At 40.8% G+C, this 13,832-nt stretch overlaps 1 pseudogene; it reads left to right on the forward strand.

Moving 5' to 3' along the window:
• LOC122561438 overlaps positions 1-2,188 on the forward strand; it is a 10,501-nt pseudogene extending 8,313 nt beyond the window's left edge.
• Positions 2,189-13,832: the final 11,644 nt, after the last annotated feature.

Here is a 13,832-nt window from a genome sequence, read left to right on the forward strand (position 1 = left end):
AATTATGAGGGGCATGGATACGATAAATAGACAAAGTCTTTTCACTGGGGTCAGGGAGTCCAAAACTAGAGGGCATAGGTTTAGAGTGAGAGGGGAAAGATATAAAAGAGACCTAAGGCGCAACGTTTTCATGCAGAGGGTGATACGTGTATGGAATGAGCTGCCAGAGGATGTGGTGGAGGCTGGTACAATTGCAACATTTAAGAGGCATTTGGATGGGTATATGAATAGGAAGGGTTTGGAGGGATATGGGCCAGGTGCTGGCAGGTGGGACTAGATTGGGTTGGGATATCTGGTCGGCATGGACCGAAGAGTCTGTTTCCATGCTGTACATCTCTATGACACTATGACTCTATAACAAAGATTTCTGCACATTTCAACACACAAGCTTCAGTTCCCAGTCCACACCATCACCACTGTTCACTGTTCACCACAATCCATGACCAGTGTTCTCACTGACACTAGCTGATTCACTCTCAAGACATTTCATGACCTGTATCCAACTTCTGAAACCATTTGCTATGGGCCGACATGCCGGCACTACTTTCCACTCAGCCACTTCACTATTTCTGAACTTTTGGTGTCAGGAACTTTGTCTGTTACATATTACGCGCACTTGTGGCTACTTAACCTGGAAGAGTTCATTGAAGAATGTGCTCCTATGTTCCAAAAGCTGTCACAAAAACAACAATGTAAGCAAAATGCTGAAGTTCAAAAGTACAGAGTTCAAGGATGGGATAAATGACCTTACAACAGGTCAGGCAGCATCTGAGGAGCAGGAGAATCGATATTTCGGGCAGACGTAATTCCTGATGAATGGCTTTTGCCCGAAATGTCGATTCTCCTGCTCCTTGGATGCTGCCTGATGTGCTGTGCTTTTCCAGCACCACACCCCTGACTCTGATCTCCAGTATTTGCAGTCCTCACTTTCTCCTAAATGATCTTACAGTTTATTTTGATCTTTACCACTGATGGCACATTGCTGTCTGAAAAGCAATGGCCAGTCTTCACTTTGATTATTGATCCTGTACCTAATATATTCTTGTAGAATTCCTTCTTTCAGGCTTTCCTGGTTTCCTGCCTCTTTCTCACATGGAGGGGGGGGAGAGAGAGAGAGAGAGAGAGAGGGAGACAGAGAGAGAGAGACAGAGACAGAGAGATAGATAAATACTTTCAGTTTGCAGGCATTGGATGTTATTTCCTTCTGCAGCACTTATACCTACAGCTTCTTAACCCTCTGCAACTCCACATCGATAAAAACACTGAAAATAGGAACAAAGTAGGACCTTTGAGCCTGGTTTGCCATTCAATATGATCATGGCTGATCATCCAACTCAGTCCCGTTTTCCCGCTTTCTCCCCATACTTTTTAATCCCATTAGCCCTAAATAGTACATCTATCTCCTTCTTGAAAACATTCAACTCATCAAAGGGCTGTCTTCAAGCAAAATTCTCTGAACTCAAAAGATTCTCAGTGCCCCCTCAGCCTGGTATTCACTCCCTCAAAAAGTAACGTGGTCGGGCACATCCAAAATCTATAAGTTTTGATTTTCGAGTTGCGGAACTCTCTTGGTATTTTTGCTTTCTAACAGCTCAACATCTACTGCACAAAAATGGAAAATACGTGGTCTCTCCTGCATTCAAATTCTTTGCCAATTCCAAAATTTCAGTAAAAACCTAACTCTTAGTCCACACTTAGTCACCTTCTGCGAATTCTCTCCTCTTTCTTACTTGGTGACCTCTAGTCAACAGTAAATCTTGAGCAGTGGAAGTCTTGGTTCAGTGGATATCATTCTTGCACAATGCAAAGGTCTTTTGGCTTAAGCTGCACTCCAGATATTTGAGTATTTCTAAACAACATTGAGAGAATGCACACTGTTGTAAATTCTGCCTTTTGAATAGGGAATTAAACTAAGGACCTCTCAAGCCGACACTTCCACACTCAACGTGTCTCATGTGAAAGATCTGCTACATCCATCTCCTGAGGAGGAGAAGAGGAAACACGAGAAGTAACACTTGATACAAAGTTCCAACTCCTACTTCTTGGATGTCAAATGTTCCGGTTGCTACAAAACCACTACAATGTTCAGCCATTCACAGATTGTTGTGTTATGATGCTCCACTGTACTTTGCCAACTTACCATGGAAAGGTCAGGCTAACAGAAGGCTGTTCCTTCAGAAGAAAATAGCATTGAACTTTATGGGCAGCATGGTGGCTCAGTGGATAGCACTGCTGCCTCACTGTGCCAGGGTTCGATTCCAGCCTTGGGCGACTGTTTGTGTGGAGTTTGCACATTTTCCCCGTGTCTGTGGGGGTTTCCTCCGGGTGCTCCAGTTTCTTCTCTCAATCCAAAGATGTGCAGATCAGGTGAATTAGCCATGCTAAATTGCCTATAGTGTTAGGTGCATCATTTAGAGGGAAATGGGTTGGTGTGGACTTGTTGAGCTGAAGGGCCTGTTTCCACACTGTAGGGTGTCTAATTTAAAATGAAAGCTAATGTCTCAAAATGGGTGAGGCTGCGGTAGTCATCAGTGTCCCAGAGCCTTATCCATCTGGATTATGTAAATTATTTTGGATATTCTGCTAATATTGAGTTATTTGTTAGAATTTAAATTCAATGTAACATTTAAAAAAATTAAAAGACAAAACAAAATCTCCTGGCATTAACTGGAGAATAGTACAGGTGTTCAAGGAAGCTTGACTAACACTTACTTGGGAGCTGCAAAATAGGCATAGATCTGTGAGAGAGCTGCACAGAACAGATGAGTATAAACCGTGGCCAAGGACTGAAGCCCACACCACTCGCAGGGAGTCACTGAGGCATACCATTCAGACAAAAAAAAATACAAGAGGGGCTACACAGAAAATCTGTAGGTTCATTGGTTGGTAAGAAATTGTTGTTAGTGATTGTCTATAAAATGTTTGAAAAGTGTATTATCATTTTGAAAGAAAGAATTTATTCACAAGAATCCAAAACAGTGAAATTCAGGACCAATATGATAGAGTACTATAAATAAGTCCAAGTAGAGATAGGAACAAAAAGAGTAAAGTTAACGTAAGGGAAGCAAGTTTAAGACTAAGACTGGAGCCCTCAGTCCTGTGTGTTACATGGCAGATGAGATAAAAGAGAAAGTTGGAGAGGAAAGCGTGAAAAACATGGAAAAAACACTGGCAGGTAACATTAAAGAAAATCCAAAGACATTTTGTAAGTATATTCAGGACAAAAGAATAACCAATTAAAGAGTCGGGACAAAAGTGGTATTCAGTGTGTGGAGCTGGAAGATATAACTGAGGTTGTAAAGGAGTACTTTTCATCTGTATTCACTGTAGAGAAGAACAATATAGGTATAGAAATCAGAGAAGGGGACTGCGTTATACTTGCATGAATAAGCATTGCGAGACAGGTGGGGGTCTTAGCAGGTTTGAAAGTGAATAAATCCTAGGGCCCTGATGAGATACATCCCTGACTGCTGTGGGAGACAAGGGCAGAGATTGCAGGGGCTCTCACATTAATTTTCATGATGTGGAGGTGCTGGTGTTGGACTGAGGTGTACAAAGTTAAAAATCACACAACACCAGGTAATAGTCCAACAGGTTTATTTGCAAGCACTAGCTTTCAGAGCGCCGCTCCTTCATCAGGTGATTGTGGAGTATAAGGTCACAAGACACAGAATTTATAGCAATTTTTCCTGTAAATTCTGTGTCTTATGATCTTATACTCCACAACCACCTGAAGGAGCAGCGCTCCAAAAGCTAGTGCTTCCAAATAAACCTGTTGGACCATAACCTGATTTTGTGTGATTTTTAACTTTTGTACATTAATTTTTAATTGCTCTCTGGCTGCAGTAGAGCTGCCAGAGGACTGGAGAACAGACAACGTGGCACAATTACTCAAGAAGGGTGGGAGGGATAAACCAAGAAATTACAGGCCAGTGAGTGTAATGTCAGTGGTGAGGAAACAATTAGAAAGAATTCTGAGGGACAGAATTAATCTGCACTTGGAGCAGTGGTTTTGACAGGGGAAGATTATGTCTAACAAACTTGAGTTTTCAAGGAGGCATGCTGACCAAGTGTGTGAATGAGGGTAGTACAATTGGACCATGTCGGACACCTCCCTTTCCTTCCTGGACCTCTTCATCTACATTTCTGGGGACCGACTCAAGACAAACATCTACTTCAAACCCACCAACTTCCACAGCTACCTGGACTACACCTCCTCCCCACCCCACCGCACCCACTCTTTTGTAAAAGCGTTATCCCTTATCCCAATTCCTCCATCTCCGCTGCATCTGCTCCCAAGAGGATCAATTCTACTCCACATCCCAGATGGCTTCAATTACTGTAATTTCCCCTCTCACATGGTCAACAATGCCCTCCAGCATATCTCCTGCAATTCCCGCAACTCCAGCCTTAAGCCCCACTGCTCCAACCACAACAAGGACAGAATCCCCCACCCCAGTCCTCACCTTCCACCCCACCAGCCTCCGGATACAGTGCATCAACCTCCACCATTTATGCCAACTACAGTCAGACCCCACCACCAGAGATATATTTCCCTCCCCACCACTATCAGCATTCCACACAGACCATTCCCTCCCCGACTCTCTCATTAGGTTAACCCATCCTCCAATCCCGGCACCTTCCCTTGCTGCTACAAGAGGTGTAAAACCTGCACCACATCTCCCCCTTCCCATCCAAGGCCCCAAAGGATCCTTCCACATCCAACAGATATTTTCCTGCACATCCAAACACCGCCTCTACTGTGTCCATTGCTCCTGATGTGGTCTCCTCCACATTGGGGAGACAGGATGCCAACTCGCAGAACATTTCTGGGACACAGAACATCTCTGGGACTCAGGCAGAAAACAACCCCACGACCCTGTGGCCAACCACTTCAACTCCCCTCCCACTCTGCCAAGGACATGCAAGTCCTGGGCCTCCTTCACCGCCAAATCCTAGCCACCCGACGACTGAAGGAAGAAAGCCTCATAATCCGCCTTGGGACCCTCCAACTACACAGAGTCAATGTCGATTTCACCAATTTCCTCATCTCCCCTCCCTCCACGTTATCCCAGACCCAACCCTCCTACTCAGCACCGCCCTCCTGAACTGTCCTAAGCCCATCTTCCTTCCTACTTATCTGCTCCACCCTCCGCTCCAACCTATCACCATCGCCTTCATCCACCTATTGCATTCCTAGCTATGTTCTCCTAGCCCCCACCCCACTTCCATTTTTCGCCCCCTTGGGTCCCCCAAACCTCCCTCCACCCCCCCAACATTCCTGAAGAAGAGCTTATGTTTGAAACACGAGTCTCCTGCTCCTCAGATGCTGCCTGACTGGCTGTTTTTCCAGCACCACACTTTTTGACACTAGTAGAATTGATACAGTCTACGTGGACTTTAGTAAGGTTCTTGGCAATGTGTCACATGTTAAGAAGCTAAGAGTCCATCAGATCCAGGGCAATTTTACAAATTGGATCCAAAATTGGCTTATTGATAGAAAGCAGACGGTGATTGTTAAAAGGTGTTTTTGTGACTAGAAACTTGGATCTAGTGATATCACAGGGTTCAGTGCTAGGTGTCTTGCTGTTCTCGTGTACATAAATGATCAGTTTGCAGATGACACAAAAACTGGTGCTGTGCTAATTAGTGAGGTGAAAAGCTTTAGACCAAAGAATGATATAGGCAGAGTAATCAGATTGGCTTCCCCCCAGCCACACCCCCTCCCATTTACCTCTCAGCCCCTGGCACAATCCTCATTCCTGATGAAGCATTTATGCCTAAAACATCGATTCTCCTGCTCTTCGGATGCTGCCTGACCTGCTGTGCCTTTCCAGCACCACACTCTTGACAAAGGTACCTGCCAGTATCCTCTGAGCAAATCCAACTTAGAAATATGTTGCTTGTCCCACCTTTTCAACACAGTATTCCGAATGCAGAATCGAATATGCATTAGTCTTTTTAACTGCATTGACTGCGATAGTCCACACAGAACTATTGGGTACCATCTGGTTTTGGCACGACTATGGATGAGCTCCAGTCACTTGAACTCACTTCCGTTATGTCGTCTTGGAGCATGCGTGTAATCGCCTTTTGAACCTGTGCCAACTTTAGAGGGTTATGCCTATAAGGATGTTGCTTAATCAGAACAGCATCTCCGATAACTACATCATGCATAATTAAGTTTAGTACATCCCAGCTTATTTTCACACATCTCCCCATGTGATAGAAATAACTCTTTCAGGTCATTTCAATTTTCCTTTGGAAGGTAACTCAATAACTCATCCCAATTGTTGACAACTTCCTCATTGTCCAATTTAATTTGAGGAACATCCAATTCAGAAGCCTCTGAACTTGATTCTTCCCTCTGTGTTGTAACTAATAACAGACTTCTTTGGCTTTCCTTCTCTGTCAAAATCTCTTTTAAGCATATTCACATGACAAACTCTGTGAGATTTCTTTCTGTCTGGAATCCTTATGACATCATTCACCTCACTCCATTTCCTTTTGACTTGGTAGGGTCCACTAAACCTTGTTTTTAAAGGTTCACTTATCACTGGAGGTAAACCTGGAAGCCTTATCCCAGATAGCAAAATTGTGAGTTTTTGATTTCTTGTCTGCTTTCTGTTCCATTTTACGCTGTGATACTTGTAATTGCTGTCTAGCCAACTTCCCCGCTCTATTTAATCGTTCCCAAAAATTTGACATATAGTCTAAATATGTATTCTCTGAATCCTAACTTACCAATTTCTCCTCAATCAATTTTAGTGGTCCTCTCACTTCATGCCCCAAAACTAATTCAAATGGATTGAATTTGGTCGAATCATTTGGTGCATCTCTGATCACAAAAACTACAAATGGAATTCCCTTATCCCAATCATCTGGTTAGTCTTTACTATAAGCCCTTAACATGGTCTTTAATGTCTGATGCCACTCTTCTAGCACTCCCTGTGACTCTGGGTGGTACGCAGTAGATTTGAATTGCTTTATTCCTAAGCTGTTCATAACTTCCTGGAATAATTTCAATGTGAAGTTTGACCCTTGATCTGATTGTATCTCTGTGTGTAGTCTGAATCTACTGAAAAATTTGAGTAACTCTTTGACAATCCCTTTAGCTGTAATTTTGTGTAATAGAATGGCCTCTGGAAATTTAGTGGACACATCCATTATTGTTAACAACTACCGATTACCACTTTTGTTTTAGGTAGGGGTTCTACGCAATCAATTAAGACTCTTTTAAAAGGTCCCTCAAATGCAGGAATAGGTATTAAATGTGTAGTTTTTATTGCTGCCTGTAGTTTTCCAATTACCTGACATATGACATATCTGGCAAAATTCAACTATATCCTTGTGCACTCCAGGCCAACAAAAATGTTTTTGTATTTTAGCTCGAGTTTTTCTCACTCTTAAATGACCCCCTAGTGGTAGCTTATGCGCTACTTGCAACACCTCCACTCTCCACTGTCCACCAGAGGTACATATTTCCTCATCTTTCAACATCACAGACTAAGAGGATTCTGTATCTCTTAATATTGTAGTCTATTTACCTGCTGCTCCTGGCCTATATGAATAAACCTTACCTTCGTGGGTATATGGCTTAAGAAGATCTAACCTTTCCTCCTTAACCAACCTCTGACCCAGCTTGTACATTCTGGTACAACTTTCTAGCTTCCACTGTGCTTTCCATTACCACTCCAACAAAACTCACTGGCTTATCCTGGTTTCCTACATCTGGTTTCCCAGTGCTTTTCCTAACCCACCCAACACTGTGATTTCACATGGCCTACTTTATTGCAGTGAAAACACTGGAGCTTTTTAAATTCCCTTTCCCCTCCAAGTGTTTCCTTTTTACCCTGTGGTAAGTTATCCTTATGATCTACATTTAGATCTACCTTTCCCTTTTCATGCAAGAATTTCTCTTTTCCTCAATTTCTATGGATTGAAATTGATTTTGGAAGCCAAACTTTGATTTATGAACCAACTCATAATCATCAGCCATTTTCACTGCTAATCTCGCCGGTTTAACTCTGCTCTTCCACATGAGTTCTTACTACTTCAGGAAGTGAATTTTTGAACTCCAAAATAATCGTCTTTCTAAGAGAATCATGAGTTTACTCTATTTTTAATGCCCTTACTCACTTATCAAAATTACTTTGTTTGATCCCTTCAAACTCAATGCAGGTTTGACCAGGTACTTTCTTAGATTCCTGAAATGTTGTCTGTATCTTCTGGCACAAGCTCATATGCACTTAAGGTGGCTTTCTTCACCTCCTCATAAGTCCCAGATCCCTCCTCTGATAGCGATGCAAATACCTCACTAGCTCTACCTACAAGTTTTGTTTGGATCAACAAAACCCACATGGTCACTGCATTTGTTTAGCCACCTTTTCAAATGAGATGAAAAAGACTTCCACATTCTTCTCATCAAATTTAGGCAATGTTTGGATATATTTAAAGAGTTTCTCACCAGGCTTTTGACTGCCATGGATTTGCTCATTCTTACTCTCTTCCTCACGCAGCTTACATTCAGCCTTCAACTCCGTCCTTTTCAGCTGACTTTCCTGTCTAAGTGCTAATGTCTGAAGCTCAAACTCCCTCTCTTTCTTCCTTTTCCCTCTCTTTCTTTTTGGTCTGCTAAAGTGATTCATTATTTTTCTCGTTATTCTGCTTTTAATCGTCATTCAAACTGTTTCATTTCCATTGCCCTTTCCTTGTCGTTTGCCTCTGACTCAAGCTGCTTAATTTCCAATTAAATTTTATCCATCTCTAAAGTTTCTGATGGTGTCTCCAGCAAATTTAAATGCTGAGCCACTGCTGTAATTAAGTCTCCTTTCTTCATGGAAGGAGGCAGGCTCCAGCTCACCTGCTAATTCCAGCAGCTTGCCCTTAATCACTTTTTGCAAGAAAAACCCAAAGTCACCTCTTCCACCCCGAGAAAACTCTTGCTGACTGAAAGAACCATTGCTTTCCCAGGCACTGTTTAAACCACCCAAATTCAACACTTGGAACAAAAGACACTAAGATTTACCATTCGCTGCCTTCAACTCCAGCAACCCTAATCCTAAATAGAACAAATCCCAGATGAGACCCCAATCTGTTATGGACCAGGCCAGACCCCCTGAAAACATTTCAAGAAAGTGGCCTGGACCCTAACTTTTCCAGATGTTTTAAGCAGGTGTAACCTGGATATTCCGGGAGAAACGCGGCTGCTCAAACCACATAGTCTTAAACAAAACAGAATTTATTTATAAGATTACCAAATAAAACACAAAAAAGAAGAACAGAATACCAAATAATTTAACCTATACTAACTTAATGATGCTGTTCCAAATATTTGCAACAATACCCATAAACACTCCTTGGCACAAAGGTAAAATCAAACAGAGGGTCTTACAGGAGAGAGAGGGAGAGAGAGAGAGGTGGCAGCATGAAACACCCCCTTCCGTGTAGCTGTTCCTTGGATCATAAGCCTCAAATACTACTGCTGGTAACCAAACCAAACCAGAGAAACTGAACTGGGAGAAGTTGCAACTCTCCTTTCATTGTACACGTGTTTGCTTTTAAACTTGAAAAACCTTTTCCCTGAGGCAGTATCTGTTAACTATAGCTAAATTGGCCCTAAAACCCATCCAAAGCCAGACTTTTCGGAATGCTTTTACAGCCTCTCTAAAAAATAAAGAACCATACCCGTGTTAAAGGAGCAGCATCAGAAGGACCTTGGTGGGGCATGTGCATGGATATTTGAAAGTTGCAGGACAGGTAATTAAGGTGGTTAAGAAGACATATTGGATGCTTGCTTTTATTAGTCAATGCATTGAATATAAGAACAAGGTGGTTATGATGCAGCAGTATATATTATTTAGACCATAGTTGAAATATTATGTGCAGTTCTCATGGGAAAGGTGAAAGAGGTTGAAAAAGAGATTCACTGGGATGTTGCCTGGACTGGAACAATTTAGCTATGAAGAATCAAGATAGGATGGGGTTGTTTTCCTTTGAACAGAGAAAGCTGAGGGGACCTGACTGAGATGTACAAAGTTGAAAGGGGCATAGTCAGGGTAGAGAGGAGAAATCTTTCCTCTTAGTAGAGGGGGCAATAAGCAAGTTTTAAGGTTATTCAAGAGGTTTTGAGGAAGTCATGTTTTTATCCAGAGGGTAGTAGTTATGTGCATTTCACTGCTCAAAAGAACAGTATAGGCAGGAACCCATAAGACATTTATGAAGTATTTAGATAAGCACTTGAAAGGCCATGGCTTACAAGCCCATGTGCAAGTGTTGGAAAATGAGACTAGATAGATGCTTGAAAACCCTCCACCACTGACACTAAGTAGCAGCAATAGGTACAGAATATTTATGATGCACTGCAGAAATTCACCAAAGATTCTCAGACAGGACATTCCAAATCCACCTCCATCTAGAAAGACAAGGACAGCAGATACATGAGAACACCACCACCTGCAAATTCCCCTCCAAGCCACTCACCATCCTGACTTGGAAATAAATTGCTGTGCCTTCAAAACCCTAGAATTCCTTCCCCAATGGCATTGTGGATTAACCTACAGTGTATGGACTGCAGCGGTTCAAGGCAGTTTACCATCATCTTCTCAAGGGTAACTAGAGATGGGCAATAAATGCTAGCCAGCCAGCGACACCCACATCCCACAGATTAATTAAAAAGAGGGCTGAGGGTCCTCTTTCCTTTTCTATGACTAACACTGATAAAACATAACTTGCTGTTTGTTTCATTGCTGTTTTTTGAGTGTTCTTTTTGCATTACAATATCTTAATCACCCATTCCACCTATAAGAACTTTGAATTATGGTAATACTTCCACATCATCATTAGACAGGTGAGAAAAACAGAATAGCAGAAAGGTATTTGTCTATGAGCAATTTTCCGTGGCACAGCATTCTAGGAATCCTGTCGAGTTTAATTCTTATCAACTTGGAGGTGAAATGTTAGAAAAAGCATTTTTTACTTGAGTGTCATAACTCCCTGGGGTAATGTGTGAGAAATTTAGCCTTACTATTCCTGAAGTTATCACAACAGTGAAAATTTGATTAACCACCAAATTGCCCCAAATTTACATAATTCAGGTTAAAAGGATATACACATCAGGTTTTCTCCATCAAAAAGAAAATAATTATTTATTGTAATCAAACTGTTATTATCCAATGGCAAAAAGTAGACAAGTTGCTCTCTTTTAAATTAAAGACTATATCCTTTAGAAATTTCCACATTCATACAGATAAGGAAGGCAAAGATAGTCTTTGATGTGGATGTGATGAGTGGACCAAAATAAAAGGGAACACAGCTCAATAACACCAGTTTGGACACAGACATTAATGAACTGTTTTGTTTCAATTCCTTCGGATTTTGTACTTGTGGGCACACTGCTTCCTAGACTTCCATTCATCGGTTGAGACTTCACCCCTTCTGAACATGGTTTTCCCTTTCCCCTTTCAACAGGAGATAGAGAGCAAAGGAAAGCTAAGAGAGTAACTAGTTACTAAGGATTTTCTTCTACTTCTCCACACAGATGAGAGAGAAAGTGAGGTTGATGCCTTCTCTTTGCAGACTAGATGTTTCTGGTGCATTGCCCACAAGGCTGTCCAGGAATCATCAGGACATAGTTACTCTGCTGAGTGTACTGCTGCCAAAACACCTGGTGCTGATTTGTTTGGAATTCCTCCTCAGTGTTCAAATAGTACATGTACAACTCACAATATATTGTAGTAACTTATTTTCAAACATTGAACATCACCTGACACAGCTTTCTTGGTTTTCAGCAGTATTGTTCCCTATTTTTAACTCCACAGCCACAAAACAAATAAGGTCTCGACAAGGTAAACACAGAAACAAAGGAAATAGGAGCAGGTATAGCCATTCAGCCCTTTGAGCCTGCTCTGCCATTATGATCACAGCTGATCATGTAACAAAGCCTGCTCCTGCTGAATCCATTTGTAAGTTGATTTGTACACAAGTCAGAACACAATGAAGACAATATAAAATAGTCATTCATCAGTAGAGGACATGTTCATGTATGACAGATTTTTTATACTCCTGTATAGGATTGCATTTGTACACACGACTGTTAATAAGTTGGACATTTGTAAATTGGTGACCCTTTGTAGACCACATTGACAAGTTTTCTTTTTTCTTGTTATTGCTTCAAAGGACTCCAATAAATTAATTAAAACATAATTTTCCTTTCTCAAAAATATGTTGACTTTGCCTGATTGCATTATGATTTTCTAAGTTTTCTGTTAATATTGGAATCTAACATTTGCCCTACGACAAACCTTAGGCTAAATTGGTCTATAGCTTCCTGTCTTCCTCCTTTCTTGAATACAGCAGAAACATTTGCAGCTTTTTTTCCAAACCACTCAGACTTTTCCAGAACTTAAGGAATTTTTGAAGGATCACATTCAATGCATCTACAATATCTACAAACATTTCAAGACCCGAGGATGCAGATTTGTGGAGACTGTTCCCCTTTAGCTCTAATAGAGTTGTTTAAAGTTCCTTCCTCTCTTTTACCTATTGATTTTCTGAATATTCTTGGGATGTTTTATATTTCTTCTACAGTGAAAACAGATATAGAATATCTGTTCAACAATTCAGCCTTTTCCTTTATTCTCAATAATTCCCAGATTATTCATCCTTTAAAAGGATCAATCACTTTCCACTTTTAAATACTTGCAGAAACTTTTTTTTCCAAACTTCTAAATAACCTTCCTTTGCAATTTGTCTGTCATTACTTTGTTATAACTAATCTTTGTTCCATACAATACTGTAATCATTGAATGCTTCCCTTTCATGGATACTACCCTCAATCTATCCTAGTCACTATGTTAGAAAGTGTATCCTTTGCAATCTTTATTTCTCAACACAGTTTTAGTGCAATTTCTTCAAATGTCTGCAACTGCTTCTCCATTGTCCTATATTTAATCCAAGTCGCTTATAATTGCCTTTAATTTTTATTTTGTTTTTGACCTGCACTTTTCCATACAAACTGAAAATCTTATCATATTCACTATCAGACGCTCCCTTAGAATGGAATCATTAATTGTCACGTTGCAAAGTACCAAGTCTAAAATAGTCTGTACCCTAGTTGCCTCCTGAATGTCATTCTATGTAGTCATAAATGAACTCACACTTCAGTCATTTGCCAATGTGATTTGTCAAATTTATATGCAGATTAGAATCACCCATTATTATTGCAACACCTTTCTTACAAGAGCCCATAATTTATTTCTGAATACTCAGTCCTGGAATGTAGCTCATGTAAGTGACATATCTTTGCTATTTTTTAGTTCTACTTAAGCTCAATTCTGCATCTGATCCTTTGAACTAATATCATGCCTTACCATTGCACTATCATCCTGAAGTAATGATTTGGAGATGCCGGTGTTGGACTGGGGTGTACAAAGTTAAAAATCACACAACACCAGGTTATAGTCCAACAGATTTAATTGGAAGCACCTGATGAAGGAGCAGCACTCCAAAAGCTAGTGCTTCCAATTAAACCTGTTGGACTATAACCTGGTGTTGCGCGATTTTTAACTTTGTAAATCCTGAAGAGTTACCAATAATCTTTTCCTATCTTTATGCCTTTCCGAAATGTCAAATACCCACAAATAATTAGGTTTCAATTTTGAGCACTTTGCATTCAGTCTCTGAAATGGCTATCAGGATGTATATATGTATTTCCATTCTTGCTTTTAATCCATCTGACTTGTGACAAAATCTGCATTACAGTAGAATCTTTAAAAATTTGGGTTCTGCTATCGAGGCAAGTACTTTCTGTCCACTCCTAAATACCTTGAAAG

This window comes from Chiloscyllium plagiosum, chromosome 23 (genome assembly GCF_004010195.1).
Source record: "Chiloscyllium plagiosum isolate BGI_BamShark_2017 chromosome 23, ASM401019v2, whole genome shotgun sequence".
Classification (NCBI taxonomy): Eukaryota; Metazoa; Chordata; class Chondrichthyes; order Orectolobiformes; family Hemiscylliidae; genus Chiloscyllium; species Chiloscyllium plagiosum.